Source organism: Echeneis naucrates, chromosome 17, assembly GCF_900963305.1.
Source record: "Echeneis naucrates chromosome 17, fEcheNa1.1, whole genome shotgun sequence".
Classification (NCBI taxonomy): Eukaryota; Metazoa; Chordata; class Actinopteri; order Carangiformes; family Echeneidae; genus Echeneis; species Echeneis naucrates.
In genome coordinates, this window is record NC_042527.1 from 958,249 (window position 1) to 970,679 (window position 12,431).

General features: G+C 41.7%; 1 protein-coding gene across 1 annotated transcript in view; it reads left to right on the forward strand.

Annotated features, from left to right (window-relative positions):
• Positions 1-3,309: 3,309 nt before the first annotated feature.
• The window catches only part of chd7 (chromodomain helicase DNA binding protein 7), a gene marked incomplete at its 3' end in the record, with an annotated part of 62,670 nt that continues 53,548 nt past the window's right edge, over positions 3,310-12,431 (forward strand). Inside the window, exon 1 of the mRNA XM_029524631.1 lies at positions 3,310-3,603. The remainder of the gene's footprint in view (positions 3,604-12,431) is intronic.

A 12,431-nucleotide genomic window follows, 5' to 3' on the forward strand; every position in this document is an offset into this window, starting at 1 on the left:
TATTTTTCCTAAATGTTCACCTGCTTTCTAACATATCCCCACCACTGATGGGTGCCATGGTAACCAGATGATCTATGTTATTCTCCTCACCTGTCCGTGGTCATGTTAGAGCTGATCAGTGTTGTTATTTTTCAACAAAGGAAATATCAGTCAGCTCAGATTGGGGATTTGACATCTGACCCAGAGTCCTTGTAATTTACTGTGAGCTAGTTTCCTGGAAAAAAAATCTTTTGGAAAATTTGTATTTCTGGACAGAGTTGAGTGATATGAGGCAGAGGAGGAAGCTGGAAAAATGTCACATCTACTGTCCAATTTAAAAACAAATCTTGCTGCCATGTTAACAGAGTATCAGAAGTTATATGAAGGACGTGATTATCTTTACAGCCAGATGGAGTTTTTGTAAATTAAGACTAGACTTTTCACATCTGCATCTTTCAACTTCATGCCCGAGCTGTGATGACACAGCTGGGACTATAACAAAAGCAGCCAGATGTTTGTGAGCAAACTTCAAGTCTCTGCATGTTGATTTGAAAACATACAGAAACCAGGGGCTGTGTGAAAAGGAGGGAGGGTAATCTGCTATGAAATATCTGCCTGGGCAGAAATGAATTACATGCACACGTTGTAGTGAACTGGTGGCAAAATACAAACAATTCTTTAAACAACTGTTCTGATTTTACTTGATGCTGAAACAAAGAGAATATACAGTTAAAGGAAGAGGAAGGAGAGTACAGAAGGAACACAGAAAGTATTAACCATGAGAAGACCATGTGTTTGTCTGTCTGTCTGTAAAATTCTCTATCCTGAGGGCCAAACTGTTGTAATAAGCAAATTGTGTCAGGGACATCTGTATTTGTGTAACATCATTTCAACATTTGAATCAGTTCTAACTAATATAAGCATTGATTGTATATATTCCAACAGGTCTGTGTAGCATCTTCTTGACTTTTCTCTGTGTAGTTATTTTATGACCCTTCCTTATTGAAGGTGTTGTTTAAATCACCTGTGGTACTGTTTCCAAAATGAGGTGACACCTTTCTGGATTTAATACCACAGAAATGGTAAATAGGGAGAGTCTGTACCTGATTTGTGGAACTCAGACTCCTGGATGTGGAGCCTGCTTGGGTTTAACACAACGAGACTCAAGATGAGAAGTTGAAAAAAGATCAAAATGTCCATACATTCCTCAGTCCTGTCAAAACCTACCACCTACATTACTCAAAATGAGACTTGATGAACTCAGCTGTTCAGGTCTGGGTGTCTAGAGCAGAGATGAAGTGGAGCCACGCGTCTGGAGAGATCACAACTTTCTAACTACACACACGTTTTATCATAGTCCTCATAACGTATGACACTGACTATAGATAGATGAGTATAGATATGCACATCAAAGGGTTTTGTCTTTGTTGTATGAAACATCTCTTTGTCCAGGAGACATAACGTGGAGGCTTTTTACTACCTGCGCCATGATCTGTTTCCTCATTCTTTGTAGGCCCGCTCCAAGGCTGGTGGTAGGGCATGTTCAAACTCAGGAACCAAAACAATCAGTTCGCCATACTAAGAGGCACATGAAAACACTGATATACACTGCTAAGGACGTCCTCTGGCTCTAATTAGGCTACATATAGAGCTGTGCAATAAGACAGAAGTGTAGAAAAGGAGCAAGGCCACTGGAGCAAAGATTTGTTCCAGCTGCACCTGGACCAGGGTGGATTGGTTATCTGCTCAGAGTCTGTGTGACTGTGACAGATGTAGATCCACGGAGATGTGACAGACCTCACTATATTCTGCTTTATTTATCTATTCATTTTCAGGATAAAGTTGTGGATTGCACTGAAAATGTAGCACAATGTTTTAAAGTCAGGAAACCTGATATTAAAATTCCGTACGTTTTAATTAGATGGTGTTAATACATCTGTGCATCTCACATCTACTCTGGCTTGGTCTTTATCCAATTTAGACCCAAGATCTGTCAAACTTGTCCCAGCCCATCTGGGTTCCTTTTAAGGTCAAGCTTCAGGGGCAACAGCCAAGAGGGGGCCTGCAATGTATTATGGAGAAAATGCTGATTTGTGATAACATTTGCTTGAGCAATCATGCAACAGTTAAATCATTACTATAAGTAAACCGTTTTCCTCCCATTTTCTGGCGTAGGAGGGGTTACTGTCCGATACTGGCATTAGCAGGGTACAGTAGCTGATAAGGTCCTAAATTAAAAGGGAAATTCACATTTGGAAAAAGACTAGAAATCCAGGCCACAAATGTAGTGTTCATGTAGTTCAAAAAAATAAAAGTATTTGTCTCTGTGAAGATATTTTTACCTAAAAGCCAAAAATCTGCTGATTATATACAGTATACACATATAAATATATACATAGGTAAATAACCAACAGAGTGCGATGAGTGTGTGGATTACCAAATCCAGCCACCTGAGAGTCAGATGAATATGAAAGTGACTAAAGTGGACAAAATGTTGTGTCTATATTATGGACATCCCTTTGCCCATGTTTACATAAAAAGACTTATCACCAATTCTTTACATTAGACACCTTGTGCGTCAGTCATAATCAGCTGAGAAACATTCAAATTAAGTTTCCTCTTCCTGTTGGCTTAACACTTTTCCTGTTTGCACAATCATGGCAATGAAAACTCTTTGACCAATTGGTTGCTCAAAATGTTCTAGAAGGTCCCCTAAAGTCATAATTACCCACACAAAACACACTAATACCTGGATTAAACTCTCATACAATCAATTATCACCTGCCTAAAATATACATTTGAAATGTGGGATACCTGGATTGTAAGAGACTGAAAACTTGTCATTTTTCTCGAACACTTCACAGGTTCACAGGGCGTGGATCCACAAATCAGGAGAATTGAACATAAACATTAAGAATTAAAGCATCACATTACAACAGTTTAGAGCAGTGGCAGCATCTAGTGTTCATTTGTTCATACAGTCAGTTGTTTATATATGGAAATATGACACCGTACATTGATACGATCATTTAAAACTTGTTTTTCGAGATAAATGTAAAAAAAAAAAATAAACGTCTCCAGACTTCCCTTTACCAAGATTAGCTTTCCTTGCAGATATTGGTTTATACTTCTTCCAAACAGGTTTTTGTAACATTGTTGCTTTAAACAAAACATAATTTGAATTGTTCACACACCAACTCGTAGGTAATGGACTCGGAGCTCCACACAGGCATGGCGGGGTCAGTGACCGCGCACGCCGCCTGTTTATCTGTATGAGAGGTCCTCGGGAGCGCGCCCCCCCTGGCCAAGGAAGGTGAGCGAGTGTCTGGAGGGGAGGACTCGGGAGCGCGACCAGCCGAGGGATCGATCGGATTAAACTCGATTCGAGTGAAATTAACACAAAGGAGAGAAGAGCAACGCACACTAGTCGGCGAGGTTGCGGATGCGAGACACGCCGGAGAAATATTTAATGAAAAACACAGAACTTGAACTTTCCCCCCCTCCGTTTATTTATATTTCATACGAAAAAAGGACCACGGTGGATTTTTTCCAAGCCAGCAGAGATACTAACCGTACCAACAAGGAGTTGATTTGATAAAAACCCAAAGTGACCGAGCTTGCTGGGTAAGCTAACAAATGCCTCTTTCGAATCAGTGAATTTTAAAACGTTGACGAACAAATTGCAACTCAAGTGCGATTGTTTCATTTTGACCACTGCTTCTTGTTTAAAACAATACATATTCTCTGTGAATAGTAAGTTTTCCATACTTTTCAGCGCTATCGGACTCTAATCCGCTGTGCGAGTTGGGCTTTTAGTCGAATGGGAATTTCATTCAGTTCTAACTCAATGGAAAGTCGGTGTCCGCGGCTGCTGGTCTATTTCGCTTTTGTTTTATTTTCCAATTTCATCAGAAAGTCATTGAAGGTCCATGTAGCTGCCATGCCGACATGCTAACAATAGCAAGTTTAGCTTTGCCACCCGCTGTATTGCTCCCTCACTCACACACACACACACACACACACACACACATACGCACAACAGTCCCATTAGTCAGTTGAAAAGTGGAAAGAAAAATCTCCTGTACAACCAGAGAACGTCTATTTCTGACTCCGTTTCCCCGACAACTTGTTGAATTTTTGCAATGCAAAATATTGACTTAATTCTGTTTTTAAAAGTGTGTGTTAGCCCTGTTAGCTAATTGTGTTGAAGCTTCCAGGAGACACGAGGTGGCTCGAGCGTAGAGGTGAGTCACTGGCCGACTGAATGAGCGGAGCTCTTCGAGGGAGATTCCCAGCGGAGGATACTTGGCAGATATTGCCAAAAAACGCTTCGACAGGGATGAATTAAATAAATTCCCTGTAAAGTACCAATATGAGTTGCCTTTCTACTAAGCATATACGTTTTATTTGAAGGGGACAGAGTGAAGCGTACGTAGTAGTCGCTAGTTTTATTGGACGGAAGGGACAGAGCGGTGGAGGAGGGGGGTCCGGGAGGCCAGGCGGTCATTCTATACAACCATGGTTTTCACGTTGTTTTTTAGCCCGTGTATGTCACCGAGTCCACTTTAAGTATGCAATAAACACACACACACAGTGGTTTTGCAGTGTCGGACATGAGAGGGAAGTGTCTTATTTTGAGAAAGACCCGAAATTAGCGAGTCGTTCCTTGGTCCGGAACGACGTGCGAAATGCCGCTGATAGGCTAATTAGCTGTGCTAGCCGCTGGAGGTTAGCCCAACGCTAGGACAGAAGTTCAGCTAGCCTGCTAGTTGAGCCTCATCCTCATTGTGTACGAGTGCAGACCATTGCCACCCCCACCCCCCCTCCGGCTAACCGTCGGTGCATAGCTTTCGGGCAGGGAAAGTAACTTTACGGATCTTTCGTTTCACTTTTTCTCGAAGTTGGCTATAAAAGTACGTCTGCTCGTTCCCCCGAGGTCTTTTCTGACTTTGGTAGTTTGTTTTCACTGCTTCTTTCGCTGCATCCGGCCACCGAAGTTTCATAACCACTACGGCTGCACTTGTTACTCGGTGTGAACCGGAGAAAACGCTCCCCATAACACCTGCCGGTGGTGGTGGTTACAATCGGCATCTTTACGGGATAGATGAAAGTTGGTGTTTTCTTTGTGTTGTCTGACTTTATTGCTTGTGCTCGGGCTGTGCTCCTTCTCCATTATGTCTTCCCTAACCGGTCAACTTGCATAATGGTCACCCTGTCGCTCTCGCACAATTTTGACTGCGCTGAAATGACTGAAACAACAACACTAAGCATTGTGTCCAGAATGCGCGCGTACGCTCTCTCGTTGCTATTCATTGCTGTGGTGGTTCAATTCCGCCCGACACACTCGGTGGACATGTGCTAGCTCGGTATTTTCTCCTGCCTGCCTGCTCTGGAGCCAGGAGCTGCTACCCCCACCACCTTGTGCCTGAAAGCCAAGATGGCAGCTAGTCATGTTTAGCAGGACACAGAGGGAGATATAAGAGGCCCCGTCCGCTCACACAACAGATGTTAGGCACTATTTGGTCCCTGTCGTTTGTCTCCCTGTCTTTTCTTGTGGTTAAAGTTGAGGCACTCTTTCCCCCCCTTTGAGCTTCAAAGCTGCCTTGGTTTGTTAGAAAGGCAGATGGAGTTAACTAAAACGCAAGTTAAATTTCCCCTCACCTGATCTGCATTTTGTAAAAAAAAAAAAAAGGTTTTAGGGGTACACTTTAAAACGTTAATTTGGACTGATCTTTTATATTTCAAACCATATCTCGCTCTCTTTCTCTCTCTCTCTCTGTGTGTGTGTGTGTGTGTGTGTGAAGGTCTTTTTTTTTTTTTTTTTTTTTTTTAAGTTAAATGAGCTTTTCTAAAAGTTACATTTAAATTATGTTAGTGACCTTGGACTTGGTTGTCTTAATTTTGGATATTGGGCCTTGAGGTTACAAGCTGTCTGATATAGAGGACAATGCAATGTGTTCATAAACATTTTTCAACTATCAGGAGCAAAGTGTCTTGGTTAATAGTTACATCACCTTAACTTATTGCTTGGGTGTGATTTGTTGTAAAGCCACAAGAAAAATCTGGTTCCTTCTTCCTTTTTTTTCTCACATATAATGTTTTTCAGTTAGAATAGGGTGCACAGATAGTTATGTAATAGATGTAAATTTTTGTCATGCCAGTGCCCAGCATGCTACCTGTGTACCTGACATGGCCTTAAACAGAGCCATGGAAATTCCTGTTGCCTTACACAAGGGGTCAGTGACTCATCCTCTACAAAACACAGCAATAACAAAATGTCTTACTGTATAGCAATAACTGTTTCACTGCAGTCAAACCTCATTACACTTTGAAATAACACCTCTGTGTTTGGCACAGGTGTCCATCAGCATTTCACATCTTTGAAAAATCTGTCTGCTGCTGTTCTGACCTATGAATCGTTAGTCAATGCCAGAAAGGCAAAACCTCCTATCTGCAGAATGTTCAGATTTGCTAAATTTCGCTATGGATGATGAGAACAGTGAAGGCTATATAAAAGTGCATTTTTCAGACATGAGGTTTTACCCTTCAGCCATTGAAGTTTGATCAGTTCCTGGCCACTTCACCCACATGTCATGTCTCTACTGAAGTTTTTAACACTTTTCATTGTAGAATTGCTCAAAGGAAGAAGCCAGAGATAAAATAGTTTTTCCTGCATGTTGTTCAGGGGTAGAAACTTCAGTAGTTCCTCCTCGTGGTAACCTGGGCCTGCCAATACAGAAGAAGCTGTGCCCATCATGTTATGCCCAGCGTGTTATGATCTAAATTCATCTGCTTTTACACTTCTTATCAACTGGCTGATAGTTCTGCGGAAAATTTAAAGCATTGCCGTAAACCAGTGTATTGGTGGTACACCTTTTTAATGAACACATTTTGTCAGTTGCTTATAAATTTGTTGCAAATTTAACAGACTTGCTCACTGAAAGGTTTTCACACTGCACGTCTCCTCAGACATCAGACTTGGCAGAAATCACAAAAGCATTCCCTTACTAGAGACTGGCTGAAACCCACCAGGCATATTGTTGTTTTTATCAGAGCAGATAGCACCCGGTGCTGCATTGCTCCCGATGGACAGTTAGCCTTTGAAAGCCTAGTGGCTGGTGGGTAAACCAGAGCACTGGTGTTTGTTAAGGTGGCCATTTTGTCTCCCGTTGTCATGCGTGTTGTAGATTGCAGCCCTGTTAGTAGGGGAGAGAAGTGGTGCTGTTGTTTGTCCCCATCATTGTATGTCCTTTTTATCTTGCCATTCATCGCTCCACCCCCACCCACCTACTACCTCTATGCTCTTCCATGAGTTCTCTACTCTTCTTGCTATTCTTCAGTCACACCTTTTCTCTCTCTCCATTCTCTCTTCATTTTGTCCTGCCTGCCCCACACCCCCATTTCCAGCCAAGACGTTAGTAGTACAGACAAATTCTAAACTGTTGCCATGACTATTTCTCTAGTTTTTTGTTATCTCTCACCCCTCTGCCCCATTTGCCGCACGTCTCCCCTGTCACCCATCTGGAGTAAAAGCCTGTGGATCAAATGCTGCTCCTGGAAGGCAGGCTGGTGTTAAGGAAGCTTTCGAGTGTTTTTGTGTGGTTTTAGTTTTTCTCTGTCTGAAATTTTGTTTTTATTTTAGATTTGTAAAGCCCCAAAATCAGAAACCCACTATAGTTTTGAGGACTAATTTGCTGCACACCGCACGTTTATATATGGTTGTTTGAACACAAAAATGCTCTTCTTAGGGTTCAGATTAGGTTAGGTCTGGATTAAAGTAACAGCTTGAGTAATGTATTGAGTTGTGATAGTGATGTTAGAATGATAGAGTATCAGTTCTGTCTATGATGGGTCACCACAAAAATAGGTGTGCGTGAAAGGAGACAAGTAAACCCTAACCCTTTGACCCATATGTATGTCTGCCTTCTAGGCCCAATCCCAATGTTCACCCTACTCACTACCGTTGCTCTCACCCACTACCCCTTCACCATCGAAAGGAAGCCACAAGTGGTAGGGCATTGTAATCTTCCCTAGGAATTGGGACACCACTTTTTATGTCACGGTGTAGTTTACATTCGGGCACGCAAGTGACTGCGGAGTCCAAGCAGCAACATGGAGTCTGCAGTTGCAATAGATTGTGATCGTTTTTTTTTTTTTTTTTGAGCATTCATCTTGCTTCAGTTGATAAATAAGCCAAGAGGTACACAGTGAATAATATATCATCGATGTCTGTCTCTTGTGAATTTTTTGTGGTTTTTCTTCTCTCTGGGGGTTGCCATTGTTGTTTGATTCTGTGTGCAAATGACGTAAAGTATTTATGGGAAAATTTCACTGGCCCTTCCTTGGGAAGTCAACACCGAAAAACCCTCAATCTGAAGGGCTAGATTCATCGCCCCTACCCCTCATTATGCCCATTACCCCTACATGAAAAAAGGAATTGGGAAACCGCAACCCTCACAGAAACATGCGAAATTTAGGGGTAGGGCTAAAAAGTAGGGGGTGCATTAGGACTGGCCCCAAATCTCTCCCTGAGCTGTAAGATGCATCCTGTTTTGGCATCTCCCCCCCCCCCCCCCGTGCTCATCCACTGCCTAACTGTACTGCTACTTGGAAACTAGGGAGCAGGCTGGAATTATGTGACATACCACTGCAAATGTTTTTGGACACAGTAAATCCTGTTGCTGAAAATGGCTTCAGTGCAACAAATAAACCTCCTTTAATTGCTTCCCATTTTCTCTCCTCAAATGATGAACATTGCTGATGAGAAGTTGAGCACTGCCTGCCTGTGCAATCAGCATCCTGTCAGGATGATGGAGATGTATGGAAATTCAAAGAGGGGACAGGTAGGGAAGATGGAATAATGTGAACCACATGCAAGAAGAGGTTTCCAGTGTCCCTGTCTCATCACGTCTTCTGATTCTGCCACTCATGTATGCTGTTAACTAATTTTTGTGTTTTGTCTATAATACCGTTTCTTCACCCTGGGGGGGGGTATCTGTCTGTCTGTCCGTCCATCGCTCGCTTTGTTGGAAGGGCTCTGGAAGCTGATTGGTTGTTAGCAAGCAGGCAGGGAAGTGAGCTGAAGTGGTCAGTATCTGCAAAAATGGTTGAGACCAGCCCTGACCAATTGAGGGCATGTCAATAGCAATAATTGATTGGGGAGATGTGGGGGTTGCATGCCAGAGAGCATGTTTTACACTCAGTGTGCATGCGTGTTTCTGTTTGCTCATGCATAGAGACCCACATCAGTGTTTTCTTGGTTGCGGGAAATTCTTCTTGAAAACCCTTTCTTTGGAAACGTCTATCTCACTCATATTTTGTTCAAAAATAAAACCTAAACTGAGAATCAGGAAAGGACTGGCAGTGATCATGTTTGTCTGAATTCTTTTTCAAAGCTTTGTGTACTTTATCTTAGATGACAAATCTCTCAACAGCCCAAAATTGTGTATTTTTTTTTCTTTTAGAGGAAAAAACTCCATTAGTGATGAATCAATTTTTTTTCTTTATTTGCTGGGTTTTCCCCTAACTTTAACTGTGAGAGTATATTGTAATACCTCATTTGCATCACTTAACAAATATTTCCCCTCTCACCTGCAGCAGCTTGAATTGTGATTTCCATTTAGGTTTATGCTTTGAAAAAAGTCAAAGCAATTTAGACGGATGTGATGATTACTTTTATTACTCTAATGCCTCTGATGGTTCTGGTTGTCGAATGAGCATGGGAAGAAAGTGACCATTATTAAATGCAATGGTCAGTCGGATAGGTACACCTACTAATGTTGAACCTTCATGTGCCACCATCCTGAATCATCTGATCTGCTATCACCATCTCCCTTCTAACCTGCTTTGAATGAAAGTGAGCCAACCATAAGTAGACCATTGGTTCAGTCAAGAAATTTCATGTGCATTGCTTATATGAAAATAGTTTACTGATTGATTGATAGTTCCGAAGCATTTTATTGCATTGAAACCTTCCTCTGTTCTCCATGAAATCATCAAATCCTTAATGTAGATTTGTCCACTGCACAAAAACCACTTCACCCATTCACTCCACTTTGTGGTGAATCTGCATATATATATATATATACACACACACACACACACACACACACACACACACACACTACAGAGTCAACGTTTGGACACGCTTTCCTGTTCATTTGAATGAGAAAGTGTGAACATGTATGCAATTAAAGTCTGGGATCACTCCAGATGTGGCACAAAAATTATGAGATTTAAATAACTTAATGTTTCCACTCACGACTGTTATGTGAACTATGTGAACATTATGATGAAAAACATCCATCCCAAGTTGATATTTTGAGCCGCTTAAATTTTTGTCTGTTTATATACATTGTGATGAATTTGTTTTCATTGCACCTTTCATTTGGCTTTTGCTCGACAATGATCCTTTTTCCAGCTTTGATTAAACTTTTACTACATAAAATGAATAGGAAACACCCCCCCCCCCAAAAAAAAAAGACACTGTAGAAATCTATTAAACAGCCACCACTCTGATCCATTCCAATTATACATGCAGGCTTTGTAGGTTTAAAAATTATTTCATTGACATGAAGCGAATGTCCCAGTTATGCTTTACAATTCTTGCATGATCTGCATCAGTTAACTGCTCTTTCAAAATGCATTCTCTAACTATATATATATATGACCAGCCAGCTTATAATGAGCAAAATGCTTCTTCTGTTTCTTTTGCTGTGAAACCCAAAGATTGACTCTGCATGGCCACTGCATTAAACCTAATTCAACTTCATAACAGATACCTGCTGTAATGTTTTGTCTAAATCTCAAGTGTGAGACAACTTGAATTTCTTTTTGATGTTTTAGAAGCTTTTGAAAAGTTTTGCAATTGAGGTTTTTAGCTGGATTTTTTTGGAAGAAAGTGGGAATTCAATAATTACATCTATGCAAATGTGATAAATTATCTCTTGATGGCTTACTTTTTTCTTTCTTTTTTTAAAATTCTATTCCCTCACTCCCCCCAAGTTGGTGCACTGACAACGTGACTGATTTTCAGAGACTACACAGTCAGTTACGGAAACCGTATATAACAGATTCTTTTAGCTCAGTGAGCACATGCATACACATACAGAGACATGCTCCACTAGCAGGTTCCTTGTCCCCAGTCTTTCTCCTGTGCCTGTCCCTCGCCCTCTGTGTCCTCTGTGATCAGGCTGAGAGCTGGCCAGTGGTTTTTCCTAACACATGGTAAAGGCAGGGAACAGATTGGATAAACACAGCCCTTTCCTGCTGACCCACCCCCATTGCCCCCCCAGACACACACTGCCCGACATGCACAGTGCGCGCTCGTTCGCACACACACACACACACACACGCACACACACTCATTGTCCATTAACGAAGCAGCCGTGCATAACATAACCAGATTTTCTGTAGCTTCACTGCTTCTCTCTTTCTTCTCTTTCTCTCCAGCCCCCCCCCCCCCCCCCTTTCCTTCCGGGCCTCAAATCCCAGCCCCAAACACACGGCCCTGCATCCCCTCACTTGAACGTAATTACACACACAGCTAGCCAGCTCCTGCGTGCTGTCCTCCATTTGGGAACAAAGGTATAAATTATAGTGGCTTAGATCCTAGTGGTAATGGGAGGTGGGTGGGTGCACACGTGTGCTCCAGAGGAAGAGGGAGATCACTCACTTTGTGTGTCTATTTAGGTTGTCTGCTGAGCTTTTGGTGTAGTTTGTTGCTTTGGCTTTGTTTTGTTTGTCTGTCTCTGCTTGCCTGCATCTCTGAGGAAACATGGTGTTGTTGACATGGCAGAGATTTCCTGTTGTAAAGCCTGGAGGCTACAGCTAGTTTAGCCGCCAAACTGTTGACAGCACAGACACAAATGCATTCAATTGCTTTTGCTTGATCACGCTTGCTTCCTCCTTGCTTTTGTCACTGTAGACTGAAAGATTGTGTACACCAAGTGAATCTGAGTTTTATGTTTATTTTAGATAATATGGAGCTGATTAAAATCAGCAATTTCTTTTTTCTTTGAAAATAAACCAATTAAGAAGATCCTATCTTTATCTTCATCTTTCATCTTTGATTTGAGGCATCTGGAACTGATACTTGCAAGTTGTCCAGCAGATGGGCTTTCAAAGATTTTTTAGAGCTAGAAATGTGGGTTTTCTAAAGAGTCAAGTGCCTGCAGGTTTTCATTCCAACCACAGTTTGCACGAGGTGATGTCAGAGACCATCCCACTTTCACTGTAGAACGATGTAGTAAAATCTGCCGGTGTAGAGGCTAAGTAGAACTAGAAATTTGACATGTTTGCTGTGTTGACAGACATTTTTAAATGCAATAATCAGCAAAGATACTGGCACAAGATATTTCATTTTAAGTACTGCAATAAAGTTTTCAGTATTTAAAAAAATGTACTATGTCGTATCAGTGTAATTTGCGTTGGAGTTGATGGGTATGTTTGGG